Genomic DNA, 15,984 nt, shown 5'->3' on the forward strand with positions numbered 1-15,984 from the left:
CCAGCCATGCGAGTGAGCTATTCTGGAAGTGGTTTCTCCAGCCCCAGTCAAACCTTCAGGTGACTGCAGCCCTGGTTGGCATTTTGGCCATAGCCTCAGGGGAAATCTTATGCCAGATCCACTAAGCCAGGCAGCAACCTGATTCTGCCTCAAAGAAACTATGGGATAACAAATATTTATTGTTTTAAGACACTAAGTTTTGGGGTAGTTTTTAATGCAGCAACAGATAACCAATACCAATGTGTAACTTATTGCTCTCCAGAAACTCAGCTTATCAAATATTTGCTTCTGGCCAAGACTCTCCCAGATCTTTTGTATAATACTAAAGTCTAGGTAGTTGAGGAGAACTCATAGCAAAAATGGGAATAATGCATCATTCCAACTCCACTGTAGTAACTTGGTCCTAGTGATGAGGAATAGAAACATCTTGCTGTTTATTCTCATTTTCTCACTCTCCATGGTTATGAACAGCATTTAAAGACCACCTGAGTTGCAAGGAGACTAGAAAGTGTTGTCCTGTAATGAAATAAACATAAAGTACTCCCAACATCTTTTTCCTGAGTTCTCTGAATTTTCAGCTACATCCCTGGGTAATTCAGAGATAAAATATTTACCAGTGAGGTGGTAAATATTTAACAACAAATGGCTGAGGAGAATAACATGAAAAGGATTCAGTCAGGCCCCCAAAATTCGTATATTGACTCATTTGAATATCACAGAACTCCTATAATATTGTCTCTGCCTATTTTAGTCCTGTGTGAGACTAACAGTCAGGGAAGTTACATGATTTCTTCAAGAGCACTGAGCTAGTAATTGGGAAAGTTAGAATGAACTCAAGTTTCATTCTAACTTTGAACTGCAAATCCCTTGGTGTATCCCAGTGGTTTTCAACAGGGAGTGATTTTTGCCTCACTGACCCCAGCAAGCACATTTGGCAATGTCTAGAGACCTGTTTGGTTGTCACAAGTGCTGGGGAAGCCTACTACAATCTATTGGGTAGAGACCAAGAATGCTGTTCAACATCTTACAATGCACAGGACACAACCTTTTCTCCCTGACTAAGGAAGATTCAGCCCAAACTATCAAAATTGTCACAGCTGAGAAACCCTGATTGTCTTAGTCCATTTCTGTTGTTTATAACAGAAACTGCACTGCATAAGTTATAAATGAAAGAAATTTATTTCTTACAATTATGGAAACTGGGAAATCCAAGGTCAAAGGGGGCACATCTGGTGAGAAACTTCTTGCTAGTGGGACTTTCTGAAGAATCCCAAGGCAGCTCAGGGTATCACACAGAGAAGGAGCTGAGTATGTTCCCTTCCTAGCTTCGGCCTCTCTTCCTCTTCTTATAAAGCCACCAGGTCCATTCCCATGATAACCCATTAATCCATTAATCCTTGAATGGATTAATTCATTCAGGAAGGCAGAGTCCTCATGACCCAATCACCTCATAAAATCCCCACCTCTCAATATTGCCTCATTGAAGATTAAGTTTCAACATGAGTTTTGCAGGGGACATTCAAACCATAGCACTGATTTATCCACTATGCTTTGCTATATTTTTAAGCAGTTACTACTTTTCTCTGGCTTCTTCCTACCTTTTGGCTAGCATATTCCTTTGCATTTATAAAGATATATTGAAGCCATTCATAAATTGATAGCAGCTCACATTTCAGGAAACTTAAATCACTTTAAGTTTAATTTTAAAAATGTAGTATTTCTGCCTCTCTTCTGTTGTTTTTAATATAATTTCTTCTCTATAGTTTATGTCAGTGAAAAAGTTTAGAGAGAAGTTTTTATTTTCTTATATTTGAAAGCAATATGGAAATGTGGGAAAAGGAAAGAGGAAAATTGGTAAATACTTTGAACTCTAAATATGATTTTTATAACTAGATTATTCAGGAAATACTTACAAAATATTTTGGGGCTGCTATAAAAGTTTTAATATTTTCCATCCCTGACCAATAAATACTTTATAGACAGGGAGAATAAAGGAAAGAATTTAGTAAGGTTGGAAGGACAAAGAGTTATAAGACATGTGACATATAATCATTTTATTGTTTTGTTGTTTTAGTAGACCTGGATTTGGATCTAAACTCGATTTTTTTTATTTGTAAAATTAACACACAGAAATGCTGACTCTTTTGGTGTGCAGTTTTATGCACGTTAACACATATATACATTTATAGAAAACGCTGCCGACATCAAAATACAGGAGAGTTGCGTCACCCTAAAAATACTCTCATGCTACTCCATTGTCATACTCTCCATCGACTCTTAACCCCCATGGTAACCATGAATATACCTTCATCAATATAGGCTTTTTTTTTTTTTAATTTCAATAGTTTTAAGGGAACAGGTGGTGTTTGGTTACATGGATAAGTTCTTCAGTGGTGATTTCTCAGATTTTGGTATACCCATCATCTAAGCAGTGTACACTATACCCAATGTGTAGTCTTTTATCCCTCACCTGCACCCACCCTTTTCCCTGAGTTCCCAAAGTCCATTATATCATTCTTATGCCTTTGTGACCTCATAACTTAGCTCCTACTTATAAGCGAGAACATGTAATATTTGGTTTTTTATTCCTGGGTTACTGCCTTTAGAATAATGGTCTCTAACTCCGTCCAGGTTGCTGTGAATGCCATTATTTCATTCCTTTTTGTGGCTGAGTAGTATTCCATGGCTTAAATGTACCACATTTTATTTATTCATTCATTGGTTGATGGGTATTCAGGCTGGTTCCATATTTTTGCAATTGCAAATTGTGCTGCTATAAATATGCCTGTGTAAGTTAGTTTTTCATATGATGACTTATTTTCCTCTGAGTGAGTAGCCAGTAGAGGGATCGCTGGATCAAACAGCAGTTCTACTTTTAGTTCTTTAAGGAATCTCCGTACTTTCTTCCATGGTGGTTCTACTAGCTGACATTCCTACCAGTGATGTAAGTGTTCCCTTTTCACCACATCCACACCATCATCTATTGTTTTTTGATTTTTAAATTATGCCATTCTTGCAGGAGTAAGGTGGTATCTCATTGTGGTTTTAATTTGCATTTTCCTGATAATTAACGATGTTGAGTGTTTTCTCGTATGTTTGTTGGCCATTTGTATACCTTCTTTTGAGACTTGTCTATTCATGTACTTTGCCCACTTTTTGATGGGATTATTATTATTTTTTTCCTGCTGATTTGTTTGAGTTCGTTGCAGATTCTGGATATTATTCCATTGTTGGATGCATAGTTTGTGAATATTTTCTCCCATTCTGTGGGTTGTCTGTTTACTCAACTGATTATTTCTTTTGCTGTGCAGAAGCTTCATAGTTTAATTAGGTCTCATCTATTTATTTTTTGTTTTGTTGCATTTGCCTTTAGGTTCTTGGTCCTGAAGTCTTTGCCTAAGCCAATATCTAGAAGGGTTTTTCCAAATTATCTTCTAGAATGTTTACGATTTCAGGCCTTAAATTTAAGTCATTGATCCATATTGAGTTGATTTTTGTAGAAGGTGAGAGATGAAGGTTCAGTTTTATTCTTCTATGTGTGGCTTACCAATTATCTGAGGACCATTTGTTGAAGAGGGTGTCCTTTCCCCACTGTATGTTTTCATTTGCTTTGTCGAAGATGAGTTTGCTGTAAGTATTTGGCTTTATTTCTGGGTTCTTAATTCTGTGCCATTGGTCTACATGGCTATTTTTATACCAATACCATGCTGTTTTGGTAACTATAGCCTTGTAGTATAGTTTGAAGTCAGGTGATGTGATGCCTTCAGATTTGTTCTTTTTGCTTAGTCTTGCTTTGGCTATGAGGGCACTTTTTTGGTTCCTTATGAATTTTAGGATATTTTTCTACTTCTGTGAACAATGATGATGGTATTTTGATGATAATTGTATTGAATCTGTAGATTACTTTTGGTAGTATGATCATGTTTACAATATTGGTTCTACTCATTGATGAGCATGGGATGTGTTTCCATTTGTTTGTGTCATCTATGATTTCTTTCAGCAGTGTTATGTGGTTTTCCTTGTAGAGCCCTTTCACCTCTGTGGTTAGGGATTTTATTATTTTTTTGGCAGCTGTTATGAAAGAGATTAAGTTCTTTATTTGATTCTCAGCTTGGTTATAGTTAGTGTACAGAACTACTACTGACTTGTGTACCTTGATTTTGTATCCTGAAACTTTATAAATTTATTTGTCAGTTCTAGGAACTTTTTGGTAAAGTCTTTAGGGCTTTCTAGGTATATGATCATATCATCAGCAAACAGTGGCAGTTTGACTTCCTCTTTACTGATTTTATTTCTTTCTGTTGTCTGATTGTTCTGGCTACAACTTCCAGTACTATGTTACATAGAAGTGGTGAATGTGGGCATCCTTTTCTTGTTCCAGGTCTCAGGGGGAATGCTTTCAATTTTTCCCTGGTCAGTATAATGTTGGCTGTGGGTTTGTCATAGACAGCTTTTATTACCTTGAGATATGTCCCTTCTACACCAATTTTGCTGAGGGGTTTAATCATAAAGTATTGCTAGATTTTGTCAGATGCTTTTTTCTTTATCTATTGAGATGACCATAGAATTTTTGTTTTGAGTTCTGTTTATGTGATGTATCACATTTATTTTTTTTTTTTGTTTTTTTTTTTTTTTTTTTTTTTTTTTTTTTTTTTTTTTTTTTTTGAGACGGAGTCTCGCTCTGTCACCCAGGCTGGAGTGCAGTGGCACAATCTCGGCTCACTGCAAGCTCCGCCTCCCGGGTTCACGCCATTCTCCTGCCTCAGCCTCTCCGAGTAGCTGGGACTACAGGCGCCCGCCACCACGCCCGGCTAATTTTTTTGTATTTTTAGTAGAGACGGGGTTTCACTGTGGTCTCGATCTCCTGACCTCGTGATCCGCCTGCCTCGGCCTCCCAAAGTGCTGGGACTACAAGCGTGAGCCACCGCGCCCGGCCGATGTATCACATTTATTAATTTGTGTATGTTAAACCATCCCTACGTTCCTGGTATGAAACCCACTTGATCATGGTATATTATTATTTTGATATGCTGTTGGGTTCAGTTAGTGTTTTGTTGAGGATTTTTGCATCTATGTTCACCAGGGATATTGGTCTGTAGTTTTCTTTTTTTGTTATGTCCTTTCCTGGTTCTGGTATTAGGGTGATACTGGCTTCATAGAATAACTTAGGGAGGATTCCTTCTTTCTCTATCATTTGTAATAGTTTCAAGTAAGATTGGTACCAATTCTTCTATGAATGTCTGTGACTTTTTTGTTGGCATTTTTTAAATTACTGTTTCAATCTCTCTACTTGTTATTTGTTTGTTCAGAGTTTCTATTTCTTCCTGATTTAATCTAGGCGGGTTGTATATTTCCAGGCATTTATCCATCTCCTCTAGATTTTCTACTGTGTGTGCATAATGGTGTCCATAGTAGCCTTGAATGATCTTTTTTATTTCTGTGGTATTGGTTGTAATATCTCCCATTTCATTTCTAATTGAGCTTATTTAGATCTTCTTTTCTTGGTTAGTCTTGCTAATGGTCTATCAATTTTATCTTTTCAAAGAACCAGCTTTTTGTTTCATTTATCTTTTGTATTATTTTTATTTCAATTTCATTTAGTTCTGCTCTGATATTTGCTATTTCTTTTCTTCTGCTGGGTTTGGGTTTGGTTTGTTCTTGTGTCTCTATTTTCCTGATATGTGACCTTAGATTGTCTATTTGTGCTCTTTCAGACTTTTTGATATAGACATTTAAAGTTCTGAACTTTCCTCTTAGTACTGCTTTCACTGTATCCCAGAGGTTTTGATAAGTTGTGTCACTATTATCATTCAGTTCAAAGAATTTTTAAATTTCATCTTGATTTTATTGTTGACTCAAGGAACACTCAAGAGCAGGTTATTTTATTTTAATTTACTTGCATAGTTTTGAGCATTTCATTTTGAGTTAATTTCCAGTGTTATTTCACTGTGGTCTGAGAGATACTTGATATAATTTCGATTTTCTTCAATTTATTGAGACTTCTTTTGTGACCTATCATATGGTCTATCTTGGAGAATGTTTCGTGCTGACGAAAAGAATGTCTGTTCTTCAGTTGTTGGGTAGAATGTTTTGTAAATATCTGTTAAGTTCATTTGTTGTAGGATATTGTTTAAGTCCATTGTTTCTTTGTTAACTTTCCGTCTTGATGACCTGTCTAGCACTGTCAATGGAGTACTGAAGTCACCTACTATTATTGTGTTGCCATCTATCTCATTTCTCAAGTCTAGTAGTTATTGTTTTATTAATTTGGGAGCTCCCCTGTTACGTGCATATCTATTTAGATTTGTGATATTTTCCTGTTGGAATAATCTTGTTATTCATTTTATAATATCCTTTTTTTTGTTTTTTTTTTTGTTTTTTTTTGTTTTTTTACTGTTGTTGCTTTAAAGCCTGTTTTCTCTGATGTAAGAGTAGCTACTCCTGGCTGGGCATAGTGGCTCACACCTGTAATCCCAGCATGTTGGGAGGCTGATGTGGGCAGATCACTTGAGGCCAAGAGCTCGAGACCAGCCTGGCCAACATGGCAAAACCCCATCTCTACTAAAGATATAAAAAACTAGCCAGGTGTGGTGGTGTGCACCTGTAATCCCATCTTCTTGGGAGGCTGAGGCAGGAGAATAGCTGGAACATGACAGGTGGAGGTTGTAGTGGGCGGAGATCATGTCACTGCACTTCAGTCTGGGAGACATAGCCTGACTCTGTCGCAAAAAAAAAAAAAAAAAAAGAATAGCTACTCCTGCTCACTTTTGGTTTCCATTTGCATGGTATGTCTTTTTTCCACCTCTTTACCTTAAGTTTATGTGAGTCCATATGTATTAGGTGAATCTCTTGAAGATAGCAGTTACTTGCTTGGTGGATTTGTATCCATTATGTATCTTTTAAGTGAAGCGTTTAGTCATTTATATTAAGCACTAGTATTGAGGTGTGATATACTATTCTATTCATCATGCTACTTGTTGCCTGAATACCTTGGTTTTATTTTATTGTGTTATTGTTTTATAGGCCTTGTGAGATTTATGTTTTAAGGAGGTTCTATTTTGGTGTATTTCAAGGTTTTGTTTCAAAATGTAGAACTCCTTTTAGCATTTCTTGTAGTGCTGGTTGGCAGTGGCAAATTCTCTCAGCATTTGTTTATCTGAAAAAGACTTTATCTCTCCTTCATTTATGAAGCTTAGTTTCACTGGATACAAAATTCTTGGCTGGTAATTTTTTTGTTTAAGGAGGCTAAAGATGTAACCCAATCCCTTCTTGCTTATAAAATTTCTGCTGAGAAATCTGCTGTTAATCTGATAACCCTTTATGGGTTATCTGATGCTTTTGTCTCACAGCTTTTAAGATTCTTTCCTTTATCTTGACTTTACTTTTTTATTTTTTGTTGAGACAGGATCTCACTCTGTCACCCAAGCTGGAGTGCAGTGACATGATCTCAGCTTACTGCAACTTCCACCTCCCAGACCCAAGCAATCCTCTCACCTCAGCCTCCCAAGTAGCTGGGATTACAGGCATGCACTACTATGCCTGGCTGTTTGTATTTTTTGTAGAGACAGGGTTTCACTATGTTGCCATGGCTGTTCTGGAACTCCTAAGCTCAAGTAATCACCTAACTCAGCCTCTCAAAGTGCTGGGATTATAGGCATAAGCCACCATGTCCGGCCCCATTTTGACTTTAGGTAACCTGATGACTATGTGCCTAGATGATAATATTTTTGCGACGAATATCCCAGGTGTTCTTCGAGCTTCTTGGATTTGAATATCTAGATCTCTGGCAAAACCAGGGAAGTTTTCCTCAATTATTCTCTCAAGTTTTCCAAACTTTTAGATTTTTCTTCTTCCTCAGGAATACCAATTATTCTTAGGTTTGGCCATTTAACATAATCCCAAATTTCATGGAGGCTTTGTTCATTTTTTTAATTATTTTTTCTTTGTCTTTGTTTGATTAGGTTAATTCAAAAGCCTGTCTTTGAGCTCTGAAGTTCTTGTTCTAGTTTATTGTTGAAATTTTTCACTGCAGTTTGTATTTCTCTAAGTGTATCTTTCATTTCCAGAAGTTGCGATTGTATTTTCTTTATGATATCTGTTTCTCTGGAGAATTTTTCATCCATATTCTGTATCATTTCTATAATTTGTTTAAGCTCTTTTATACCTTTCTCTGGTATCTCCTTGAGTAGCTTAATAATCAACCTTCTGAATTCTTTATCTGGCAATTCAGAGATTTCTTCTTGGTTAGGATCCATTGCTAGGAGCTAGGAGCTAGTGTGATCTTTTAGTGGTGTTATAGAACCCTGCTTTGCCATATTACCAGAATTACTTTTCTGGTTCCCTCTCATTTGGGTAGCCTATTTCAGTGGAAAGTTCTGAAACTCAAGGCCTGCTGTTCAGATTTTGTTTCATGGGGTGATATCTTGATGTGATGTTCTCCCCGTTACCCTAGGAATCGGGCTTCCTTAGAGCCTTACTGCAATGATTGTTATTTCTTTTCTGTATCTAGCTACTCAGAGGGGCTACCAGGCTCTGGACTGGTGCTGGAGAATGTCTGCAGAGAGTCCTGTGATGCAATCTGTCTCAGGTCTTCCAGCCATGGATACCAGCACCTGCTCTGGTGGAGGTGGCAGGGGAGTGAAGTAGACTCTATGAGAATCCTTGGTTGTAGATAGGTTTAGTGTGCTGGCGTTCTCAGAGGTTAGTTTTCATGTGGAGACACTCAGGACCTCTGTTTAGTCAGGATGTCGCAGGCTGTGGAATTAGCTGTTATTTTTTCCTTCCTGGGAGCAGGGTTATTCTGCCTGAGTTGGTTGGCCTCCAGCCAGGAGGTGGCACTTTCAAGAAAGCACCAGCTGCTGTAGTAGTAGAGGAATATGAGCCTGCCTCAAGTTGGTCAGGGGAAGTATTCCGATTTCTCAGGCAATGGGTGGGGCCATAAAGCTCCCAAGTGTTTCTGTCTTTTGTGTTTAGCTGCCAGATTAGGTAGAGAAATATCATCAGGTGTGGGCAGGTTTAGGTAGCTCTGGGCTCAGACTCTCCTTGGGTAGGGTCCACTGCAGCCACTGTGGGGGATGAGGGGTGGTTCTCAGGCCAATGGGGTTATGTTCCAGAGGGAATGATGGCTGCCTCTGCTGTGTCATATAGTTCACAAGGGAAGTGGAGCATAGCCGGTAGTGAGAGGCCTCACTCTACTCCCACGCAGTTGGCAAGGCTAATCTCAATCCCACAGTGCCCTGATGAGAACTCGCCCCAGGCTGTGAGCTTCCCCACTGAGAAAGCAAGCATGTCTTTCAGATCTCATCCTTCCCAGTCTGCCCACATTGTGAGTGGTGGCTCCTGCACTCGTATCTGCGGCAGTTCCCACTCAACGTCCATATTCTGCTCAGGAAAATTCATGCCCTGTCGATATTACTACTAATTTTAGTTGAAAGCTTCCTTCACCCTGTGGGCCCTCCTTAATTCTGCTGGCTGCCTTCCCTGAGGCCCCTGTTGTGGGATAGAGTCAGGGTTGGCTTCCCTGGGCTCAAGAGGGAGACTGGGAGTACCTACAAGGCTCTTTCCACTGCTGCTTCTACTTTTATATTTCATGCAGCTCTCTAAATCTGTTTAAGCACTCGGTAAGGTTAAATCCTTCTCCTGTAATCCAGATGTTCAGGTTCCCCAGTGGGGTATGTGTTTAGAGGCAGGTTCTCCCCCTCTCACACTTTGGGAGCTCACAGGTTTTCGCCCGTCTTGTGGAATTTGCAGTGGCATGCCACTTCTTTCAAAGGATCTGTGAATTATTTCAGTTTTCCTGGCACATTCCTGTGGTGGTTCTTGGAACAAAAGTTCACCGTGTGTCTCCATATGCTGTTCTGTCTATACAAGTGGGAGCTGCATGTTAGCCCTGTCCCCTATCTGCCATCTTCTTCCTAAAATTCTATACTATAGAAATTGAATTGCAAGGTATTTAAATTTTTGAGATTTCTTTTAGCAGCATTTTATTGTATGTATAAACCACAATTTATTTATTTATCCATTGAGGGATAATGCGTTTCCAGGTTTTTGGTGATTATAAATACAACTGCTATAAAATTTAGTGCACAGGTTTTTGTATGGACATAAGTTTTAATTTCTCTAGAGTAAACACCTAGATATGAGATTGCTAGGTCATATGGTAAATGTTTGTTTAGCTTTATAAGAAACTGCCAAACTGACTTCCTGAATGGCTGTAATATTTTACATTCCCATCAACAGTGTTTGAGTATTCTAATTGATTTGCGTGCTCACTAGTGCTTGGTATAGTCATAACTTTTTATTTTAGTCCATCTGATAGGAATGTATGTAGTGATTTCTCATTATAAGTTCTATTTTTTAAAATACTTCCTTTTGAAATAGTTTTATATTTACAGAAAATTTTCTTTTCTTTTTTTGTTTTTGAGATGGAGTCTCGCTTTGTTACCCAGGCTGGAGTGCAGTGGCACGACCTCAGCTCACTGCAAGCTCCGCCTCCCAGGTTCACGCCATTCTCCTGCCTCAGCCTCCCGAGTAGCTGGGACTACAGGCACCCGCCACTACACCCGGCTAATTTTTTGTAATTTTTAGTAGAGACGGGGTTTCACTGTGTTAGCCAGGATGGTCTTGAACTCCTGACCTCGTGATCCGCCCTCCTCGGCCTCCTGGAGTGTTGGGATTACAGGCGTGAGCCACCGCGCCTGGCCAGAAAATTTTCAAAGGTAGTCCAGAGAGTTCCTGTATACTCCATACTCAGCTTCCCCAATTAATCATATATTACATTAGTATGGTGTATTTGTCACAATTATTGAACAAATTATTGATACATTATTAACTAAAGTCCATCCTTCTTACATTTCCTTAATTTTTACCTAATGTCTATGTCTGTTTCAGGCTCTCACACAAGATACCAGTACATTTAGTCATCAGGTCACCTTAGGCTCCTTTTAGCTGTGAGTTTTTTGAATTTTCCTTATTTTTGATGACCTTGAAAGTTTTTTTTTTTATTATACTTTAAGTTTTAAGGTACAAGTGCACAACGTGCAGGTTAGTTACATATCTATACATGTGTCATGTTGGAGTGCTACACCCAGTAACTCGTCATTTAACATTAGGTATATCTCCAAATGCTATCCCTCCGCCCTCCCCCCACCCCACAATAGGCCCCAGTGTGTGAAGTTCCCTTTCCGGTGTCCATGTGTTCTCCCTGTTCAATTCCCACCTATGAGTGAGAACATGTGGTGTTTGGTTTTTTGTCCTTGCGATAGCTTGCTGAGAATGATGGTTTCCAGCTTCATCCATGTCCCTACAAAGGACATGAACTCATCATTTTTTATGGCTGCACAGTATTCCATGGTGTATATGTGCCGCATTTTCTTAATCCAGTCTATCATTGTTGGACATTTGGGTTGGTTCCAAGTCTTTGCTATTGTGAATAGTGCCACAATAAACATACATGTGCATGTGTCTTTGAAGTTCTGGCCAGGGCAATCAGGCAGGAGAAGGAAATAAAGGGTATTCAATTAGGAAAAGAGGAAGTCAAATTGTCCCTGTTTGCAGATGACATGATTGTATATCTAGAAAACCCCATCATCTCAGCCCAAAATCTCCTTCAGCTGATAGGCAACTTCAGCAAAGTCTCAGGATACAAAATCAATGTGCAAAAATCACAGGCATTCTTATTCACCAATAACAGACAAACAGAGAGCCAAATCATGAGTGAACTCCTATTCACAATTGCTTCAAAGAGAATAAAATACCTAGGAATCCAACTTACAAGGGATGTGAAGGACCTCTTCAAGGAGAATTACAAACCACTGCTCAATGAAATAAAAGAGGATACAAACAAATGGAAGAACATTCCATGCTCATGGGTAGGAAGAATCAATATCGTGAAAATGGCCATACTGCCCAAGCTAATTTATAGATTCAATGCCATCCCCATCAAGCTACCAATGACTTTCTTCACAGAATTGGAAAAAACCACTTTAAAGTTCATATGGAACCAAAACAGAGCCTGTATTGCCAAGTCAATCCTAAGCCAAAAGAACAAAGCTGGAGGCATCAAGCTACTTGACTTCAAACTATACTACAAGGCTACAGTAACCAAAACAGCATGGCACTGATACCAAAACAGAGATATAGACCAATGGAATAGAACAGAGCCCTCAGAAATAATGCCACATATTTACAACCATCTGATCTTTGACAAGCCTGACAAAAACAAGAAATGGGGAAATGATTCCCTATTTAATAAATGGTGATGGGAAAACTTGCTAGCCATATGTAGAAAGCTGAAACTGGATCCCTTCCTTACACCTTATACAAAAATTAATTCAAGATGGATTAAAGACTTAAATGTTAGACCTAAAACCATAAAAACCCTAGAAGAAAACCTAAGCAATACCATTCAAGACATAGGCATGGGCACGGACCTTGAAAGTTTTAAGGAGTATCAGTTAGGAGTTTTGTAGAGTGATCCTCTATTGGACTTTGTCTGATGCTTTCTTATAACTAGATTAGCATTATGGAATTTGGAGAGGGAGGCCACAGTACCATTTTCATCACATCGTATCAAGAGCACATACTACTGACATGACTTGTTGATGTTCACCTTGATCAGCTGAATCAGGCAGTGTCTGTAAGGCTTCTCTACTGTAAATTTACTCTTGATTTTCCTTCTCCATACCATACTCTTTAGAAGGAAGTCACAAAGCAGAGCTCACACTTAAGGAATGAGGAGTTATGCTCCAACGCTTCACCTCCTTGAAGGCCAAGTATCTATAAAAACAAATTATTTGGAATCCTTCTGCATGGGAAATTTTTCTATTCTTTCCCCATTTACTTACTTACCCATCCAATTATTTATTTAAATAAGTGTGGACTCATGGATATTGATTTTATAGTTTGAGTTATAATTCAATACTACTTTATGTTGTTGCTCAGATCATTCCAGCTTTGTCCAGTGGGAACTCTTTCAGCTGGCTCCTATGTCATTTTGGTTTTTTGTTAGGTTTGGCTTTATGTTTTTAGCACTTCCTTACTTTCTGCCACTTCAAGATGTTCAAAGCTTATCTTTTGTATTTCCTGCCAGTATAGAATCAGCCATTTCTCCAAGGAGATCTCAGTTTTTAAATTCGTGTTTATCTAGTGTTAGTAACCAAGATCTGGGTGCTAAGTATGTTCATTCCTTCCAGGCCCTCTCAGCTAAGAGAAAGAAAAATATGTGTATATACTAATACATGTATATATGTATATCTATAAATAATTATATATTTAGCCAGTGTATTTATATTAAGCTAAGAATGAGTTTATACTGATATTTCCAACTCTAATCCATTGCTACATCGATCGTTCTAGTTTCCTACTCCTCTTGCTTATCTATAAGCCTCACATTCCAACTGTGAGAAACCTGTCTTTCAACATCTGCCATAAATTTACTTTATTGTTAATTTCCAGTGTACACATATAATGGTTTCAGAATTGTAAATCCATACCCTCATGGGAAGTAACTCTATTTACTAGAGTACACTCTTATTTATAGTTTCTTTTGCTTTTTATCTTACAGATTCCACTCATTTCCAAATTCACTTAGGTCAGCACCATTTCCTCCCCTCCTCTTTGGTGAGGTTATTTTGTACATTTGTAATACAGTTAGATTATCTTGTCACATTCTGCATTCTTCCATCTTGGGATTCCCCAACCTCCTAAACTTTTTCTTTTATTTGCATCCCTTAAGGTTTACTCCTTGTGGTGGAAGGTTCTGTGTTTTGATAAATGCATGTCATATATCTATCATTACAGCATCTATGAGAATAGTTTCACTGTCCTAGAAAATCCCCTGTGCTGTTAACCTCCCTACCCCCAAATCCTAGTGACCACTGATATGTTTATTATCTCTATAATTTTGGCTTTCCAGATTCCCATACTAATGGAATTATAGAATATGCAGCCTTTTCAAACTGCCTTCTTTCACTTAGCAATATGCACTTCAAATTCATCCACATCTTTTTGTGGCTTGGTAGTTTATTTCTTTTTATTACCAAGTAATATTCCATTGTATGGCTGTGCCACAGATTGTTTACCTGTTCACTACCAAAGGACATCTTGGATACTTCCAGCTCTTCACAATCATGCCTAAAGCTACTATAAACATTCACATGAGGGTTTTTGTGTTTACATAAGTTTTCAAATCAGTTGGGTAAATACCTAAGAAGGGAATTGGTGGTATGGTAGAATATGTTTAACTTTATAAGAAACTGCTAAACTGTCTTCCAAAATGGCTATAACATTCTGCATTCCCATCAACAATGCGGGAGAGTTTCTGTTGCTCTGCATCTTCACCAGGAATTGGTATTGTCAGTGTTGTGAATTTTAGCCATTTGAACAGTTACGTAGTATTCCCAGTTCCTCTTTTCTGTCCATTGCTGTCATTCATTTTCAGTACTTCATATGCTTTAATCACCCAATACATTACTACTATTATTGCTTCAACAAACATACATCTTTTAGAAGCATTAAGAATAATAAAAAATTTAGATTTTATTTTGCTTTCACTTATTCCTTCTGTAATGTTCTTCCTTTCCTTATGTAGGTTCAAGTTGCTAACCTATATCGTTCTAGCATCTATGTCACATCTGAGTTTGGTAAGTGCTTTTGTCTCTTCAGACTGTGTTTTTTTCTTGCCTTAAGAGGCCAAAACATGCCTTGTAATTTTTTTATTGAAATCAAGTGAACTCTAATGCTTTTTAGCTGTGGATCTTGGATACTTTACTCAATTCTTCTGAAGTTCTGGTGGTGGGGGAGGATTATGCCTACATTACAAAATTGTTATGAGGATTGCTTAAAAACAAAGTCCTGTGTAAAGAGTGAGGCATATTTAGCCAAGGTAAGGTGCATGATTTGGCATTTCTTAGAGGTCAGCCTGCTTGATCTTAGCAAGTGGCAGGTTCTCCTTCTTCATCTGGTGTTTATGACAACATTCTCTATTTGGGGATGTCAGGAGTTGAGAAGCACTGAGAAAGGAGCACTGAGACCTACGTACTTATGAAAAGTAACTTAGTCTAATGGTTACAAATAAAGTATTCAACCAACCATCAGTTCTGAATACGGTCATCTGTTTTCTCACATTCAGTGCCAGATCATCTCTGAGAGTTGTCAGAATGCATTTAGATCTTAACAATCTGAGGTGTTCTATCCTGATGATTAATGAGATACAGTGATAGTCATGGTGGGAAATTGAGAGTCAGGAGAAAAGCAGATCAGACACCAGCATGCATTCTATGATTATTTGAATCAGCCCCAGCTAATAAAGAGTACAGTCACAAAGGAAGATATTTTGAAAGAGAAAATATTCGAATCGTCTCTGAGAAAACACATACACACACACCAATCACAGTTATTTTAAGACTTCTTAATATGAATCTAAGTAATTTTAATATGCAGTTCTAGTCCTCTGCTTTTTAGAGGAAAGGAAACTATGGAGTTGAGGATTTGAAGAAAGTCAATATAAATAATAGGTTTACTGTTATTTATTTACTGTTAGAGACCACATTGTGTATGCAATTGAAACTGCTTTTGCGAAATTACATAAGAGAAATTTTACATAGTTGACTCCATCCATTTTCTTATCTCTAAGCTGTCTTTGGTCATTCCTGGGCATAAGCCAAGCTAACGTTGGGAAGAATTTACTTTATAGTTTAATCTGAAAGCAAGCATGATAATGGTCCTTCCCAAAACTAAGCCGCCTGTGTAAAACTAATGAAAAACCACCAGGTTAGGGCTATGAGAGGGGCCTGCATTCTGCTAAGATGCAGGGATCGTTAAATGATGACCAGCCATTGTTCCGGAAGAAACAAGATTTGTAACTTCCCCAATTACTCCTGTAAATAACGTCACTATTGTAGAAGCTATGATTAGCCTTTTGAGAGATCTTTTCAGACTACTGCATTTCTGAAACCAGTTGACTCTACCCAGATGGCGACTCAT

At 38.1% G+C, this 15,984-nt stretch overlaps 1 long non-coding RNA gene across 1 annotated transcript in view; it reads left to right on the plus strand.

The window, feature by feature from the left end:
• Positions 1-14,588: 14,588 nt before the first annotated feature.
• Positions 14,589-15,984, plus strand: part of LOC129464524 (uncharacterized) — a 96,546-nt gene continuing 95,150 nt past the window's right edge. Inside the window, exon 1 of the long non-coding RNA XR_008651621.2 lies at positions 14,589-14,642. This is a non-coding gene — a long non-coding RNA (uncharacterized lncRNA). The remainder of the gene's footprint in view (positions 14,643-15,984) is intronic.

This window comes from Symphalangus syndactylus, chromosome 16 (assembly GCF_028878055.3).
Source record: "Symphalangus syndactylus isolate Jambi chromosome 16, NHGRI_mSymSyn1-v2.1_pri, whole genome shotgun sequence".
In the NCBI taxonomy this organism is placed as follows: domain Eukaryota; kingdom Metazoa; phylum Chordata; class Mammalia; order Primates; family Hylobatidae; genus Symphalangus; species Symphalangus syndactylus.